The sequence below is a fragment of the Xenopus laevis genome, chromosome 8L (assembly GCF_017654675.1).
Source record: "Xenopus laevis strain J_2021 chromosome 8L, Xenopus_laevis_v10.1, whole genome shotgun sequence".
Taxonomy (NCBI): Eukaryota; Metazoa; Chordata; class Amphibia; order Anura; family Pipidae; genus Xenopus; species Xenopus laevis.
In genome coordinates, this window is record NC_054385.1 from 22,250,769 (window position 1) to 22,268,760 (window position 17,992).

The following is a 17,992-nucleotide window of genomic DNA, read 5'->3' on the forward strand; positions in this document are numbered from 1 at the left end:
TGAGTACTGATTTCAGTGGAAAGGTGCAGATCAGCTTTTTAAGACTTTTTTTTTTTTTTTTTTTGCTTTGTTTTATGTTCATATATGATCACATGCACATCACCTGTTTCAACTCTTACTTGTTTTCTCTTTTTTTCACATTATATAATAATCTTACATTTTCTCTCAGTTTTTTGGGGTCTATTATCTGCAAACACTGTAGTATGATATTGGCACAAATTGCAAATGTTACATCATGCTTCAAAAAATATTTTGGAAAATGTTTTCTGATGTTTTCTCTTCCCATGATATAGTTTCATGGTAAGGTAGGTTCGGCCGAATACCGAACCGAATCCGAACCCTAATTTGCATATGCATATAGAGGTGGGAAGGGGAAAACAATTTTTACTTCCTTGTTTTGTGACAAAAAGTCATGTGATTTCTCTCCCCAATTTGCATATGCAAATTAGGATTCGGTTCGGCCAGGCAGAAGGATTCGGCCAAATCTGAATCCTGCTTAAAAAGCCCGAATCCTGGATTCGGTGCATCCCTACTTTTAACTCTATTTTAACCTGCCTAACTGCTAGTTGATATCAGCATAAACCATTACCATGGTATTACCATACCATTATTTATTACTGTGCAAAATTGCTTTGCCCATACTATGAAATAGAAGAAAATCCACTGTTTTCTATACCTTTTGGGTATCGTTTATCTGTAAACCCTTAAAATTTGATGTCGCTCCTCCCTTTAGTCAGACTTCCTGTGCTGCGATCTACACGGTCTCTTCATGGTGCCACCGACTCGATCTAGCTTTCCCCAGCAAGCCACAGCAACTGAAGGCAAGGGTGTGTAGGACTGGATGGCGCCATTCAATGACATCATTTTGGTGCTGCAAGACACCTAGCTTTCCCCAGCAAGCCAAAGCCACTGAAGGCGAGGGCTTGTAGGACTGGATGGCGCCATTCAATGACATCATTTTGGCGCTGCAAGACACTTTAGGGTCCTTCAGGGCACACTCGTATCCTTCTCAGTGGAGCTGCGTTCGGCACCGCCCAGCTTCCCCTGTCACGAGCGCATCAGTGAATGTGCGAACTTACAGATAATACGGATGCGTTAGCAAGTTTAAGTGCTTCCTTCCCTCTTTAGAACAAGCAGGTAGGGCTTCGGAACTGTGATGGGCACACGTCATTTTAGAATGACTAGGTAGGGCAACGGAACTCTGCAAATGACATTTGATCCACCTCGCCAACGTGGGAGCATTTGAGGAAATTTGTGGGTGGTGGTTGGCTCTGGTGGTAACGAACTAGCCGTAGCTGACAGACTGCATGGATCTGGGAGAGCAAGTTCAAGCACTTCCTTACCAAGAGGTAAGGAAACACTTGAACTTGGTCGCCCAGATCCGTAGAGCAAGCAGGCAGAGCATCAGAATTCCTGTGTGATATATGGCCTCTCTTCTACCGGTTAACTCAGAGGTGGAAGTGGTGTTGGCTGGCTTCAGGCAGCTGCAATTTGCAGAGAATACTAATATATGTTTAGCAAAATATTCTGGATGGGTTATGTGCATTATAGTTCATCAGGAATGGCTAAGAACAGTGCTTTCCAAGTTCTGTGGTACCGAGGGCTAAAATTATACTGGCCTATGCGGATGAGGGCCGATAATGGAAGTCTGTGTTGGCCACTCCCCCTTTTAAACCATACCCACTGTAAACCACACCCATATTACTACAAGAGCTTTTAAGATCATATCCACATTAACGGTGGCAGCACACCAAAAAACCAAATGGTTGGTGCTCACTGCAGGCAAATACCTCATCACTCATATGTGAAAAATTAAAGTCATGTTAAAAACATACCCTCAAATCCATATGCCTCATCCTCCCCTGTGGATAATGCAACAACCTCCCCAACACATGATTAAACACCTTAGGGGCCCTTAACAACAATTTCCAAATGCTAAAAAACCCCAAGAACAAACCCCTAACAGGCTTACACATCCATCATATTTTTACCCCCAAATCTGTACCTATGCCAGCGGCAACCAAAATAATCCACCATATTGCCCCAATTTGTATCTGTTCCAGCAGTAGCCAAAAATCCATCATATTGCCCTCAAACATCTGTGTACCTGTACCAGCAGCTACCATATTGCCCCATGTACCTGAGCCAGCAGCAGCTAATCCCTTATATTGCCCCCAAACTGTACCTGTGCCAGCAGGCCAGTTTAAAGGCCAAACAAATCAGGGTTTCAAAAAGAAAGAAAGGAAGTTTCCCTTAAAAGTGTGCCCCCCCATGATTGCGCCCTAGGCGGGCGCCTACTCTGCCTGCCCCTAGTTCCGGCCCTGCAGGGAGGGAAGGCAGAACAGAGCAGGAATCAAAAGTTTCAGAAGAAAACCAGCGCTCACAGCGCGAGGTCAGGTTCGCAAAAGAGAAAGAGAATAAAAAAGAAAAGAGACTATCCTAGACTTTATCTCATGCGGATTTGTATAGAGGGGTACTCACTAACATTTAAGGGATACTGCACAGTAGAAAGGTGTAGATAGCAGCGGATTTTACATGCGGCTCCAAAGCTTCATCCCACTATGGAAATTCACTGACAGTGTAAAATTGTAAACATCTTTAATGAACAATTGATAAAAAATGCACTCACAATATTCCAGTGATAAAATCACATAAAGTATTTTGGCTCCCACAGTCTCCATTTCAGCGTCCCCAAGAGTCTACAAACTGTTGATGTTAGGTGCGAAAAGTCGCCGGCGTCTTTTCTCACCGCGTGTATACCTCAGGCGCTTAGCGATGTTGTATTAGCCTTGACGCATTTCGTCCTAAAAACATTCTGTAATAACAATATTCTAAAAAACTTTTTTTTTAATAAAAAAAATTTCTTCTTTCTAAAATTTTTTTTAAAAATCTTTCCTTAAAAAATCTTTTTACAGACATATATATATATAAAAAAAATTATTTTACAGAAACGTTTTTTCTTTGTATCATGATGAATATTAGTTTCCGCAGCTATACCTGATATTAATAATGACAATGATTTACCCTAATAACATATTATTGGATTCTCTCCTAAAACCAATTAAATATTCCAGCATTGTTTACTGTAGGGGTTGGTTCACAGGAAGGCCCTCAAGTTAATATCTATATTAAGACCTTTTGGTGTAAATGTTTCTAGATTATAGATCCATCTGCTCTCACTTTGCAAGGTTGTATTAACCAAATCACCTCCTCTTCCATACTCTTGTATGTTAGATGTGCTGGATTTTTATTGTGGACTTCTTTAAAATGTTTTGAGACGCTATGTTTTTTTTTTATTGTTTACATGTTCTCTGATTCTATCTTTCAACATTCTGTTAGTTTTTCCCACATACTGTAGGCCGCAGGAACATTGTAAACAATATATCACATTCTTAGTTGTGCATTTAATACATTGTTTAATTTTAAATTCTCATTTGTTCACTTCTGAAATAAACGTTTTTCTTTTTTTGCCATATTTACATGCTGTGCATAGGGAGCATGGAAAAAAACCTGCCCACGGGTGTCCACTGATACCTAATTGTTTGTCTTTGTCTAAATAGTGGTTATTTGTCAAAATTTGTTTTAAATTATTTGCTCTTTTAAAAACCACTTTTGGTTCATCTGGAATGGTCTTTTTTTAAATCCATATCACATTGTAGGATCCCCCAATGTTTCTTAATAATTCTTCTTATATCCCCTGCTAAGGGGTTATAGGTAGTGGAGAACACTATTTCCTGTTTTATTTCCTTATTTCTTTCTATCAATAGCTCACTCCTTTCTATTTTATCTACTTTTACCCGAGATTCTTTCAATATCTTACTGTTATATCCTCTTTCTCTGAACCTATTGTTTAATTTTTCCAGTTGTTTCTTTTGTACCCATTTGGCTAAATGGAATACTTTTGATCCATTGTGGATGGTGATTGCTGCTGGGTAGGACGTGATTATTTGCGTCTACTTCCTTAAAATAAGTTTTGAATTGTAACTGTGTGTTTATTGGGTAAATGGTCAAATCTAAAAAAAATTATTTCTTTGTGACTGTAAGTGAGAGCTCTATATTTAAGTCATTATTGTTTAATGCTGTAACAAATTCGATCAGTAAGTCAATGGGGCCCTTCCAGATGATTATTATATTGTCTATGTAGCGACGCCATAGGACGAGGTTGGCCCCCAGCTCTAGGCGTGGGAGGACATGGCATTCCTCCCAATAGCCCATATGCAAATTCGCATAGCTGGGGGCGAATCTCGTACCCATGGCGGTCCCACATAGTTGCGAATAATACTTGGCCTGAAAGCAAAAAAAGTTGTGTTGTAATATAAATTCAATTCCCTTTAGGATAAACTCCTTTTGGGGAATTGGAATCTCTCTATCTCCTTCCAGAAAGTGGGCTGTGGCTTTAAGGCCCTGACTATGTCTAATTGAAGTGTATAGGGACTTGACGTCCAACATTGCCAGCAACATATTTGGTTCCCATTTTAAATCTTGCATCACTCGAATTACTTCAGTTGAATCTTTTAAATATGTGGGTAATTTTACCACATGTTTTTGTAACATATTGTCTAAATATTGTGATAGATTGCTCGTAGGTGAGTTGATTCCTGATATGATGGGCCTTCCCGGATGTTTTTTTTTTATCTTTATGTATTTTTGGTAGACAATATAGTACTGGCAACGTTGGGTGTTGTATCTTTAAATATCTCCATTCTGTTTCGTTAAGTATGTCTGATGTTTTCGCTCTGTCCAGTAGGAGGTGCAATTTCTGATTTTAAAATCTCCATGGGGTTGGTGTCCAATTTTTTATATGTTTCACTGTCATCTAATAAATTCCCTATATTGAAAAAGGACAGTACATTAAACTATATGAAGAGATAGTAAAGAAAGACCTTGAGGCCTTACAAGAGATATATATACAAAAAACGAATAAGAAAAAGGTAAATTTAACAAAAAAAGAACAGATAGCGGTAGAAAAACTTAGAAGAGATGATAGCCTAGTTATTAAAGCGGCAGATAAGGGAGGAGGAACTGTGATTATGGATAGGGAACATTATACACAAATGTGCCAAATTTATTTATTAGATGATAGTAAAAAATTGGACACCAACCCCATGGAGATTTTTAATCAGAAATTGCACCTCCTACTGGACGGAGTGAAAACATCAGGCATACTTAACGAAACAGAATGGAGATATTTAAAGATACAACACCCAACGTTGCCAGTACTATATTGTCTACCAAAAATACATAAAGATAAAAAAAAAAAACTTCGGGAAGGCCCATAATATCAGGAATCAACTCACCTACGAGCAATCTATCACAATATTTAGACAATATGTTACAAAACATGTGGTAAAATTACCCACATATTTAACCCTTTAAGTGCCACCCCCACGTCCCCATTCTGTGGGAATGACACTTGAAATGCCACAGAATGTAGATTCTACGTTCTGCAGCATTTCAGGGTTAGGGAACGGAGGAGCGGCTTTTCAAGCCGCTTGCTCCATTCCTTTTCGTTCACCAGCCCCCAGGCAACGAGCAGGGGCTGGGAACGAGTGGCCCCTGAGGCGCGATCGCCCAGGGGCCCCAAGGCAGCAGCAGGCACGTGCAATATATGTGCCCTGCTGCTGCCTGCACTTTCAGAACGGAGGAGCGACTTGTAAAGTCACTCGCTCCGTTCTAAGTGCTAAGCTCCGGTTCCCCAGCCCCTAGGCAACGAGCCTAGGTGAAGAACAAGGGGCCCCTGGGTCGCGATCGCCCAGGGGCCCCTAGGCAGCAGCAGGCACGTGAAATCTACGTGCTCTGCTGCTGCCTGCACTCTGTGAACAGAGGAGCGGCTTGTAAAGCTGCTCGCTCTGTTCAGACTCATTCCCCAGCCCCCAGGCAACAAGCCTAGGCAGGGAATGAGTGGCCCCTGAGGCTCTATAGCCCAGGGGCCCCAAAGGCAGCAGCAGCACGTGCAATGGACGTGCTATGCTGCTGCCTGCACTTCCTGGCCGCTAAGCTCCGCCCCTTTTACCGGATCATCAGAAGAGGACGGTGCCATCTCTGCCTGCAGCTCTCCTGGACGATCTGGACCCTACTACACCCAGGTTAGTGCCCATCCACACACACAAACACACACACACACACTTATTTTCCCATTACACACTTACATTCAAACTTACACACAATCACATACATTTTTGGGGGATCAGGGGGGTCACACACATTCACAGCACCCCCACACGCTTGCACACGCACACAACATGCAATTGGTCAGTTGTACACACACATACACACTTACACTATGTTGTGTCTTTGTTTTTTTGTTTTTATCGCATCGTCTGTTTTTTTTGCCTGAAAAAACTGTTTTATTGCCATTGCGAATAGCGTATTCGCTAATTGCACTGCGCAATACCTTTTGTATGTTATTTTGGTGATTATACTGCAATTTTGGTGATTTTTGTGCATTTTTAGCCATTTTATTGCATGTTTAGCCATTTTATTACATTTTCAGCTTTGCGATGGTGTTGTTCCCCTGTTTCTGTCTGTAAAACCTATTTGGCCATGCTAAAATATTCAACCATTGATTCTGACTGCTGATTACAGTAGGCGGAAAAAAAAAGCATTGATTTTTGCGGTTTTGTTGGATTTTAGTGATTTTATACCATTTCGCTTTGTTCGTTGTTACTTCATTTTGACCATGAAAATTTTGTCTGCTATATAACCATTTGGAGGTCTCTGTGTGCAAAATAGTTTGGTAAATCTTTTCATATCAGGCATCAAACTGTTCAGTACCCCCCTGGCTTTCATATTTAGGATGACTTTTGCTGGTACGTTACAAAATGTGGGGTATATAATGGGGTAAAATGCTTGCTTTGTGACTATTATTATTATTATTATTATTAACATGTATTTATATAGCGCCAACATATTGCGTAGCACTGTAAAGTAAATGTGATTATACAACTACATCACATGAATTACATACATAGAATATATGGAGTAACAAACATCACAATCAATACAGGTACAAAAAGGTGAGGAAGGCCCTATGCATAGGCATGCAGTCTAAAGGGAAGGGAGTAATACGCAAGGTGTGGGAGTGGGCAAGATCGAATTAAGTGGGTGAGAAATGTGGTATTGCGTTTGGTAGTTAAGCAGAGTGAGGGTAGGCTTCTCGAAAGAAGTGCGTTTTCAGAGATTTCTTGAAAGTAGAAAGGTTGGGAGAAAGTCGGACAGACCGTGGGAGAGCGTTCCAGAGGAGGGGTGCAGCCCTTGCAAAGTCTTGAATGCGAGCATGTGAGGAGGTAACGAGAGAAGAGTTGAGTAGCAGGTCAGTAGAGGAGCGTAGTAAGCGAGTGGGTGAGTATATAGAGATGAGTTTAGAGATGTAGGGTGGGGCAGAGTTATGAAGTGCTTTGAAAGTCAGTGTCATTAATTTGAATTTGATTCTGAAAGGTAACGGAAGCCAGTGCAGGGATTGACAGAATGGCGAGGCAGAGGAGGAGCGGTTGCTGAGGTGTATGAGCCTCGCAGCAGTGTTCATTATGGACTGGAGAGGTGACAGTCTCTGGAGGGGGAGGCCAATTAAAAGAGAGTTACAGTAGTCTAGACGCGATATGATGAGAGAGTGAATAAGAATTTTGGCAGCGTCTTGGGTGATAAATGATCGTATTTTGGATATGTTCCTTAGGTGGAAGTGACAAGATTTAATAAGTGACTGGATATGAGGAGTGAATGACAGGGCAGAATCTAGGATAACCCCAAGGCACCGGGCCTGGGGAGAGGGGGTGATAGTGGAATTGTTAACTATGATGGATACTTCGGGGATGCTACTGTTGTTAGTTGGAGGAAAGAGAACCATTTCAGTTTTAGAGAGGTTTAATTTAAGGTAGCGTTGTGACATCCAGGTAGAGATAGCGGACAGGCAGGAGGAGACGCGAGTTAGGAGTTCTGGGTTGAGATCAGGAGATGAGAGATAGATCTGAGTATCGTCAGCATAGAGGTGGTAGTGGAAACCATAAGAATTTATTAATTTGCCAAGGGAGGAAGTATAGAGGGAGAATAGTAATGGTCCCAGGACAGAGCCTTGGGGAACTCCAACAGAAAGAGGTAGGGGAGAAGATGCTACTCCATTGTAGGAGACACTGAAGGAACGATTGGTGATGTAAGAAGAGAACCAAGACAGGGCTGTGTCACGAAGGCCAAGTGACTGGAGGGACTGGAGGAGGAGAGGGTGATCTACAGTGTCAAATGCGGCTGAGAGGTCAAGCAGTATTAGTAGTGAGAAGTGATTGTTGGCTTTAGCGGTTAAAAGGTCATTAGTCAGTCGAGTCAGGGCAGTTTCCGTGGAGTGTTGTGGCTTAAAACCAGATTGTAGGGGGTCCAGCAGGTTATTGTCAGAGAGGAATGAGGTAAGTCGGTTGTAGACTAGGCGCTCAAGTAGTTTAGAGATGAAAGGTAGCAGAGAGATAGGTCGGAGGTTGTCAAGATTGGAGGGATCAAGAGAGGGTTTTTTCAGGATGGGGGTGACAAGAGCATGTTTTAGTTGAGAAGGAAACAGTCCAGTTGAGAGGGAAAGATTAAATAGGTGAGTTAAGGCTTTGATTAGACACGGATTGGTATTGCGGAGAAGTTTTGAGGGAATTGGATCAAGCGGGCAGGTGGTAAGGTGAGAAGAGGCCAGAAGCTTTGAGACTTCCTCATCAGAGACCGGGGTGAAGGAGCACAGGAGGGACTGGGGAGTGTGGAGGGAGGGTGGTGGAAGTCTAGGGGGGTTGAGTAGTGTAATGTCCCTTCTGATAGTGTCAATTTTGTTTTTGAAGTGCTCAGCAATATCTTGAGCAGAGACAGATGTGCATGGAGGGGGTGGAGAAGGGGAAAGGAGAGTGTTAAAGGTGGAGAAAAGTTGTGCTGGTTTTTTAGAAAGGGAGTTAATGAGTGAAGTAAAGTATGTTTGTTTGGCTTGGAAGAGGCTGGTGTTAAAGGAGCGCAGGGCAGATTTGTAGCTCCAAAAGTCTGATTCTGAACGGGATTTGCGCCAGCGACGCTCAAGTGCACGTGAGTGTCTTTGGAGCGCTTTTGTATGAGCAGTATGCCAAGGTTGAAGTGGTTTGGGTCTAGAACGTTTAGTTTTTAAAGGAGCAAGCTCATTTAGGGCAGTGGTGAGAGTACTATAGTAGACAGAGGTAGCCACATTAGGACATGAGATGGCTGAGATATTAGAGTGAAGAGAGTCAAAGGAAGAAGAGAGATGTGACACGTCTATAGCTTGCAAGTCACGGTAGGTACGTGTTTGGGGAATAGCAGGGGGTGAGGAGGGAGTTAGTGAGAGTTGAAATGTGAGCATATTGTGATCAGAGAGGGGAAATGGTGAGTTAGTAAAATTGGTGGTTGAACAGAGTCTGGTAAATATGAGATCCAGAGCATTACCATTGGAGTGAGAGGGGGAGTCTGAGCACAAAGATAAGCCTAGGGAGGAGGTTAGTGAAAGAAGTTTAGAGACAGAAGAGTTGTTAATGTTGTTAACGGGTATATTAAAGTCACCTAATATGATGGAAGGTATGTTAGATGAAAGAAAGTAAGGAAGCCAGGCAGCAAAGTTGTCCAGAAATTGTGCAGTTGGTCCTGGTGGTCGATATATAACAGCAATGCACAGTGAAACCGGAGAAAAGAGCCTAATGCAGTGAGCCTCAAATGAGGAGAATGATAAAGAGGGAACAGGTGGAAGAACTTTAAAAGTACAGCGGGGAGAGAGAAGCAAACCTACCCCACCTCCAGGTCTGTTGCCAGGTCTGGGAGTATGAGTAAGGTGTAGGCCCCCATAGGACAGGGCAGCAGGTGAGGCAGTGTCAGTAGGAGAAAGCCAGGTTTCAGTAAGTGCGAGTAGGTTAAAGGAATTTGCAATGAAATGGTCGTGTATAGCGGTGAGTTTGTTGCAGACAGATCTGGCATTCCAGAGAGCACAGGAAAGATTAACTGGGTTTTTGGGTATAGGAGTAAGTGTTCTGTACTGTTGGAATTTGCTCCGGAGAGAAGGAGCTCGTGGTCGTGATATAACTGGGATGGGGTAAGGGCCAGGGTTTGGGGAAATGTCCCCAGCTGCCAGCAATAGAAAGGAAAGAAAGACTAAGTGTGAGTGGGATTTATAAGTCCTTCGTTTGTATGAAAAGGAGGAGTTTTGTGGAATAGCTAAACAGAGTACTTTATAAACTTCATGTGTGGAGAGGGAAGGAGAGGAGAGAAGAGAGGCTGAGATTTGTATAGAAGTGGGACTTGCCGGAGGAGGTAGTGAAAAATGTTTTATGAAGCATGAGAGTGAAAGGAGGAGAAATGCAGGATAAAGCATGTTTGGAATAAGAAGTAACAAACTAGCAGGTACAAACAAATCTGTTTTCTTCTTATCCCAGATGGTTCACTGATGATTGCAGGGGAGTCCGGTTCCTTTTGCCTTGTCAATGCCTTGTCCAACTGTCTTGTTTAACTGTCATTTCTAAGCACTTGAGAAATTTTAGCACTTAGGAAAGGTTAGCACTCGTGCCATGCCCCAGACACGAGTGCCATCCCCAATACTGGGTCTGAATTTATATGTAGCTGATTGGGAAAACCAGAGCCTAATTAATCAATTAAATAGCTAGCAAAGGGCAGAGTTTTACAGACACCAGAACCAGGTTTGGGGCTATAAAAATATCTCTTGTTCACTGAGGAGGGGACACAGATGTGTGCTTTAGATATTTATCAAAGAACTAAAGTAGAATAGGCCTGACAGACAAAAGTTATTGGGGTTAACAAATACAAGTAGGGATATAGCAGAATTACCAGAATAAACAGTTGCAGTATATGGATATGGCAGTATGTGGATATAGCAGAATTACCAGAATAAACAGTTGCAGTATATGGATATGGCAGTATGTGGATATAGCAGAATTACCAGAATAAACAGTTGCAGTATATGGATATGGCAGTATGTGGATATAGCAGAATTACCAGAATAAACAGTTGCAGTATATGGATATGGCAGTATGTGGATATAGCAGAATTACCAGAATAAACAGTTGCAGTATATGGATATGGCAGTATGTGGATATAGCAGAATTACCAGAATAAACAGTTGCAGTATATGGATATGGCAGTATGTGGATATAGCAGAATTACCAGAATAAACAGTTGCAGTATATGGATATGGCAGTATGTGGATACTGACTATTTTCAGAAATTCCATAAAAACTGTTATGTTTAGCATTGCTTTGCGGTTTGGTAGTTTGCAGTAGAAAGATTCAATTACCTGCTTTAGATTCGTCTGAATGTGTACTTTCGGAAAATATATGGTTTTATAGGGTCTCCATACTGTTAGGGGGTCTTATGGTGCATAATGCACATACCAGGTGCTTGTATTGTAGCAGTCAGAGTGTCATATGTGAAAATTCATATGTACTATTTTCATTTGGGTGTCTCTGTATGCCACCTAGTTTGGTAAATCTTTTCATATCAGGCATCAAACTGTTCAGTACAGCCCTGGCGTTCATATTTACGATGACTTTTGCTGGAACGTTACAAAATGTGGGGTATATAACGGGGTAAAATGCTTGCTTTGTGACTATTTTCAGAAATTTCATAAAAAGCGTTATGTTTAGCATTGCTTTGCGGTTTGGTAGTTTGCAGTAGAAAGATGTCCTTACATGCTTTAGATTTGTTAGACTGTGTACTTTCGGAAAATATCTTGTTTTCTAGGGTCTCCATATTGTTAGGGGCTCTCATTGGGTGCTTATGTTGTAGTAGCCAGAGTGTCATACGTGAAAATTCATATCCCCTATGTGGATTTGGGGGTCTCTGTATGCCACATAGTTTGGTAAATCTATGTTTATTGGGTATCAAACTGTTTAGTAGACCCCCGGCATTCATATTTAGGATGCTTTATGCTGGTAATGATACATGGACGATACAATGCTGGAAAGTTTAAGCTTTGAGGCAATTTTCAGGTATTTCACCAAAACCGACAATTTTGGGAAAGCCTTGCGACTCAGTAGTTTGGAGCAGAAAGGCATGTGTATCCATTTTAGATTCGGTAGAATGTGTCCTTTCCAAAAATATATGGTTTTGGGGGGTAAACCTATATTTCTGTGTTTTTACCCCACAAAAAATGCAGTCAATGTGTTGATTTTTCATTAGCTGAAGTTACCCACAGGACTATTTGTATGTGCTAACTTCATTTTGGGGCCTCTAAATGCCAGATACTTTTGTAAACCTATGAACAATGGGCACCAAACTGTTTGGAGGACCCCATGCAATCATATTTAGGGTGCTTTTTGTTGGTACCTAATGATACATGGGTGATATGGTGCTGGGAAGTTGAAGGTTTGAGGCAATTTTCAGAAATTTCACCAAAACCGACAATTTTAGGAAAGCCTTGCGACTCAGTAGTTTGGAGCAGAAAGGCATGGGTACCCATTTTAGATTCGGTAGAATGTGTCCTTTCCAAAAATATATGGTTTTGGGGGGTAAACCTATATTTCTGTGTTTTTACCCCACAAAAAATGCAGTCAATGTGTTGATTTTTCATTAGCTGAAGTTACCCACAGGACTATTTGTATGTGCTAACTTCATTTTGGGGCCTCTAAATGCCAGATACTTTTGTAAACCTATGAACAATGGGCACCAAACTGTTTGGAGGACCCCTGGCAATCATATTTAGGGTGCTTTTTCTTGGTACCTAATGATATATGGGTGATATGGTGCTGGGAAGTTGAAGGTTTGAGGCAATTTTCAGATATTTCACCAAAACTTAAAATTTTGGGAAAGCCTTGCGACTCAGTAGTTTGGAGCAGAAAGGCATGGGTACCCATTTTAGATTCGGTAGAATGTGTCCTTTCCAAAAATATATGGTTTTGGGGGTAAACCTATATTTCTGTGTTTTTACCCCACAAAAAATGCAGTCAATGTGTTGATTTTTCATTAGCTGAAGTTACCCACAGGACTATTTGTATGTGCTAACTTCATTTTGGGGCCTCTAAATGCCAGATACTTTTGTAAACCTATGAACAATGGGCACCAAACTGTTTGGAGGACCCCTGGCAATCATATTTAGGGTGCTTTTTCTTGGTACCTAACGATACATGGGTGATATGGTGCTGGGAAGTTGAAGGTTTGAGGCAATTTTCAGATATTTCACCAAAACCGACAATTTTGGGAAAGCCTTGCGACTCAGTAGTTTGGAGCAGAAAGGCATGGGTACCCATTTTAGATTCGGTAGAATGTGTCCTTTCCAAAAATATATGGTTTTGGGGGGTAGACCTATATTTCTGTGTTTTTACCCCACAAAAAATGCAGTCAATGTGTTGATTTTTCATTAGCTGAAGTTACCCACAGGACTATTTGTATGTGCTAACTTCATTTTGGGGCCTCTAAATGCCAGATACTTTTGTAAACCTATGAACAATGGGCACCAAACTGTTTGGAGGACCCCTGGCAATCATATTTAGGGTGCTTTTTCTTGGTACCTAACGATACATGGGTGATATGGTGCTGGGAAGTTGAAGGTTTGAGGCAATTTTCAGATATTTCACCAAAACCGACAATTTTGGGAAAGCCTTGCGACTCAGTAGTTTGGAGCAGAAAGGCATGGGTACCCATTTTAGATTCGGTAGAATGTGTCCTTTCCAAAAATATATGGTTTTGGGGGGTAAACCTATATTTCTGTGTTTTTACCCCACAAAAAATGCAGTCAATGTGTTGATTTTTCATTAGCTGAAGTTACCCACAGGACTATTTGTATGTGCTAACTTCATTTTGGGGCCTCTAAATGCCAGATACTTTTGTAAACCTATGAACAATGGGCACCAAACTGTTTGGAGGACCCCTGGCAATCATATTTAGGGTGCTTTTTCTTGGTACCTAACGATACATGGGTGATATGGTGCTGGGAAGTTGAAGGTTTGAGGCAATTTTCAGATATTTCACCAAAACCGACAATTTTGGGAAAGCCTTGCGACTCAGTAGTTTGGAGCAGAAAGGCATGGGTACCCATTTTAGATTCGGTAGAATGTGTCCTTTCCAAAAATATATGGTTTTGGGGGGTAGACCTATATTTCTGTGTTTTTACCCCACAAAAAATGCAGTCAATGTGTTGATTTTTCATTAGCTGAAGTTACCCACAGGACTATTTGTATGTGCTAACTTCATTTTGGGGCCTCTAAATGCCAGATACTTTTGTAAACCTATGAACAATGGGCACCAAACTGTTTGGAGGACCCCTGGCAATCATATTTAGGGTGCTTTTTCTTGGTACCTAACGATACATGGGTGATATGGTGCTGGGAAGTTGAAGGTTTGAGGCAATTTTCAGATATTTCACCAAAACCGACAATTTTGGGAAAGCCTTGCGACTCAGTAGTTTGGAGCAGAAAGGAATGGGTACCCATTTTAGATTCGGTAGAATGTGTCCTTTCCAAAAATATATGGTTTTTGGGGGTAAACCTATTTTTCTGTGTTTTTACCCCACAAAAAATGCAGTCAATGTGTTAATTTTTCAGTAGCTGAAGTAAAGTCCTGGACAATTTGGATGTGCTAACTTCATATTGGGGTCTCTAAATGCCAGGTACTTTGGTAAACCTATGCACAATGGGGATCAAACTGTTCAGTGGACCCCTGGCAATCATATTCAGGGTGCTTTTTCTTGGTATCCAATATAGTGTGTGATATGCGGAGCAGCAAAATAAAACCTTTGAAGTGATTTTTTAAAATTTTGATACATTTTTATAAAAACCGCTACGTTCAGACAAGCATTGATGTTTGGTAGTTAGGAGTAGAGAGACATAGTTACCCATTTTGGAATCCGCAGAATGTGTACTTTCTAAAAATATATGGTTTTCTGGGGTAAACCTACAGTTTCAGGATTTTGTGGCCTTGGAATCTAAAGTATGCCGTTTTCTGCCTTCTGCTTTCAAAATTCGGTAATATACTGCCGGGAGTTTTTGCTGTACAGATGTCCTAAATCTGGCTAAAACTATACATATCTGGTATTGGCACGTTCGTGAAACACGAGGCTTTCCAAATCAGTTTGATTTTAATGCGTAAAATGAAATATTTTTCTGGTATAAATGCATATATTGTGAAAAATAGGATTTTTTCATTTTTTTTTGTATTTAGAGCTATAAATCTTTTTGCAGAAGTGGAAATACATGACAACTCAGGCAGATTTAGAAAGCACAGTTTCTTCCGAAAAAAACAATGTATAGTTTTCCTAGGTAAACTATAGGTTTCCCCTCAGAAAATGCCACTAAAGTGAGAGAGCACAAATGTTTCAAAAACGGCTGGCATTTCGCGTAACCAAAATGTGAAATTCTGCTGGCACTTAAAGGGTTAAAAGATTCAACTGAAGTAATGCAAGATTTAAAATGGGAACCAAATATGTTGCTGGCAACGTTGGACTTCAAGTCCCTATACACTTCAATTAGACATAGTCAGGGCCTTAAAGCCACAGCCCACTTTCTGGAAGGGGATAGAGAGATTCCAATTCCCCAAAAGGAGTTTATCCTAAAGGGAATTGAATTTATATTTATATTATACAACACAAATTTTTTTGGTTACAGGGCAAGTATTATTTGCAACTATGTGGGACCACCATGGGTACGAGATTCGCCCCCAGCTATGCGAATTTGCATATGGGCTATTGGGAGGAATGCCATGTCCTCCCACGCCTAGAGCTGGGGGCCAACCTTGTCCTATGGCGTCGCTACATAGACGATATAATAATTGTCTTGAAGGGCCCCATTGACTTACTGATCGAATTTGTTACAGCATTAAACAATAATGACTTAAATATAGAGCTATCTCTCACTTACAGTCACAAAGAAATTAATTTTTTAGATTTGACCATTTACCCAATAAACACACAGTTACAATTCAAAACTTATTTTAAGGAAGTAGACGCAAATAATCCGACCCAGCAGCAATCACCATCCACAATGGATCAAAAGTATTCCATTTAGCCAAATGTGTAGAATCAAAACAAAACTGCAGTGAGGAAGGGGTACAAAAGAAACAACTGGAAAAAGTAAACAATAGGTTCAGAGAAAGAGGATATAACAGTAAGATATTGAAAGAATCTCGGGTAAAAGTAGATGAAATAGAGAGGAGTGAGCTATTGATAGAAAGAAAAAAAGGGAATAAGGAAATAAAACAGGAAATAGTGTTCTCCACTACCTATAACCCCTTAGCAGGGGATATAAGTAGAATTATTAAGAAACATTGGGGGATCCTACAATGTGATATGGATTTAAAAAAGACCATTCCAGATGAACCAAAAGTGGTTTTTAAAAGAGCAAATAATTTAAAACAAATTTTGACAAATAACCACTGTTTAGACAAAGACAAACAATTAGTTATCAGTGGACACCCGTGGGCAGGTTTTTTTCCATGCTCCCTATGCACAGCATGTAAATATGGCAAAAAAAGAAAAACGTTTATTTCAGAAGTAAACAAAAGAGAATTCAAAATTAAACAATGTATTAAATGCACAACTAAGAATGTGATATATTGTTTACAACGTTCCTGCGGCCTACAGTATGTGTGAAAAACTAACAGAATGTTGAAAGATAGAATCAGAGAACATGTAAACAACATAAAAAAGGCAATGAAAAACATAGTGTCTCAAAACATTTTAAAGAAGTCCACAATAAAAATACAGCACATCTAACATACTGGGATATGGAAGAGGTTAAGAAAAAGTGGAGAGGAGGTGATTTGGTTAATACAACCTTGCAAAGTGAGAGCAGATGGATCTATAATCTAGAAACATTTACACCAAAAGGTCTTAACATAGATATCAACTTGAGGGCCTTCCTGTGAACCCCCCCCCCCCCCCACAGTAAACAATGCTGGAATATTTAATTGTTTTTTTTAGGAGAGAATCCAATAATATTTTATTAGGGTAAATCATTGTCATTATTAATATCAGGTATAGCTGCGGAAACTAATATTCATCATGATACAAAGAAAAAACGTTTCTGTAAAATAATTTTTTTTTATATATGTCTGTAAAAAGGTTTTTTAAGGAAAGATTTTAAAAAATTTTTTAGAAAGAAATTTTTTTATTTATAAAAAAAAGTTTTTTTAGAATATTGTTATTACAGAATGTTTTTATTAATGTATAACTTTGGAAAACCATAAGCTCATATATTTATATAATATTGAAAAAGAGAGATAAATTTATGTGAAACCTTTGTAAATATGTTGAATTTATGATGGTTGCTACAGATTGGGACGTCATGGCAACAGATTGGCCACAAGGAGTTAAGAACAATAGAGATGAATATATGACAACCCAGCAGCTAAATAGGGTAAAGAGGAAGGAAGGAGAAAACGCTAGCGCCAGGACGTAAAAACGCATGTGCAAATTACAATTTGAAGCCTTTTGAGAAAGTCGAAGGACGAAATGCGTCAAGGCTAATACGACATCGCTAAGCGCCTGAGGTATACACGCGGTGAGAAAAGACGCCGGCGACTTTTCGCACCTAACATCAACAGTTTGTAGACTCTTGGGGACGCTGAAATGGTGACTGTGGGAGACAAAATACTTTGTGATTTTATCACTGGAATATTGTGAGTGAATTTTTTATCAATTGTTCATTAAAGATGTTTACAATTTTACATTAGGTCAGTGAATTTCCATAGTGGGATGAAGCTTTAGAGCCTCATGTAAAATCAGCTGCTGATATCTACACCTTTCTACTGTGCAGTATCCGTTAAACGTTCGTGAGTACCCCTCTATACAAATCCGCATGAGATAAAGTCTAGGATAGTGGATAATACGCTGGAGTGGATACAAGGGACACTTTTATTTATTTATTGTATATGCTAATCACATAAAGGTGTGTGTACACATTTCGAAAATACTACACCATATTGGCGGAAATCTCTTTTCTTTTTTTATTCTCTTTTTTTTTGTGAACCTGACTGTCATGATACAGGCCTGTAATAGTTAATAAAACAGGCCAAGGTATCATGAGAAATATTT

At 40.2% G+C, this 17,992-nt stretch overlaps 1 protein-coding gene across 6 annotated transcripts in view; it reads left to right on the top strand.

The window, feature by feature from the left end:
• The window catches only part of cdk5rap2.L (CDK5 regulatory subunit associated protein 2 L homeolog), a 192,688-nt gene that overhangs the window by 38,042 nt on the left and 136,654 nt on the right, over positions 1-17,992 (top strand). The gene's annotated exons all lie outside the window — the stretch shown is intronic.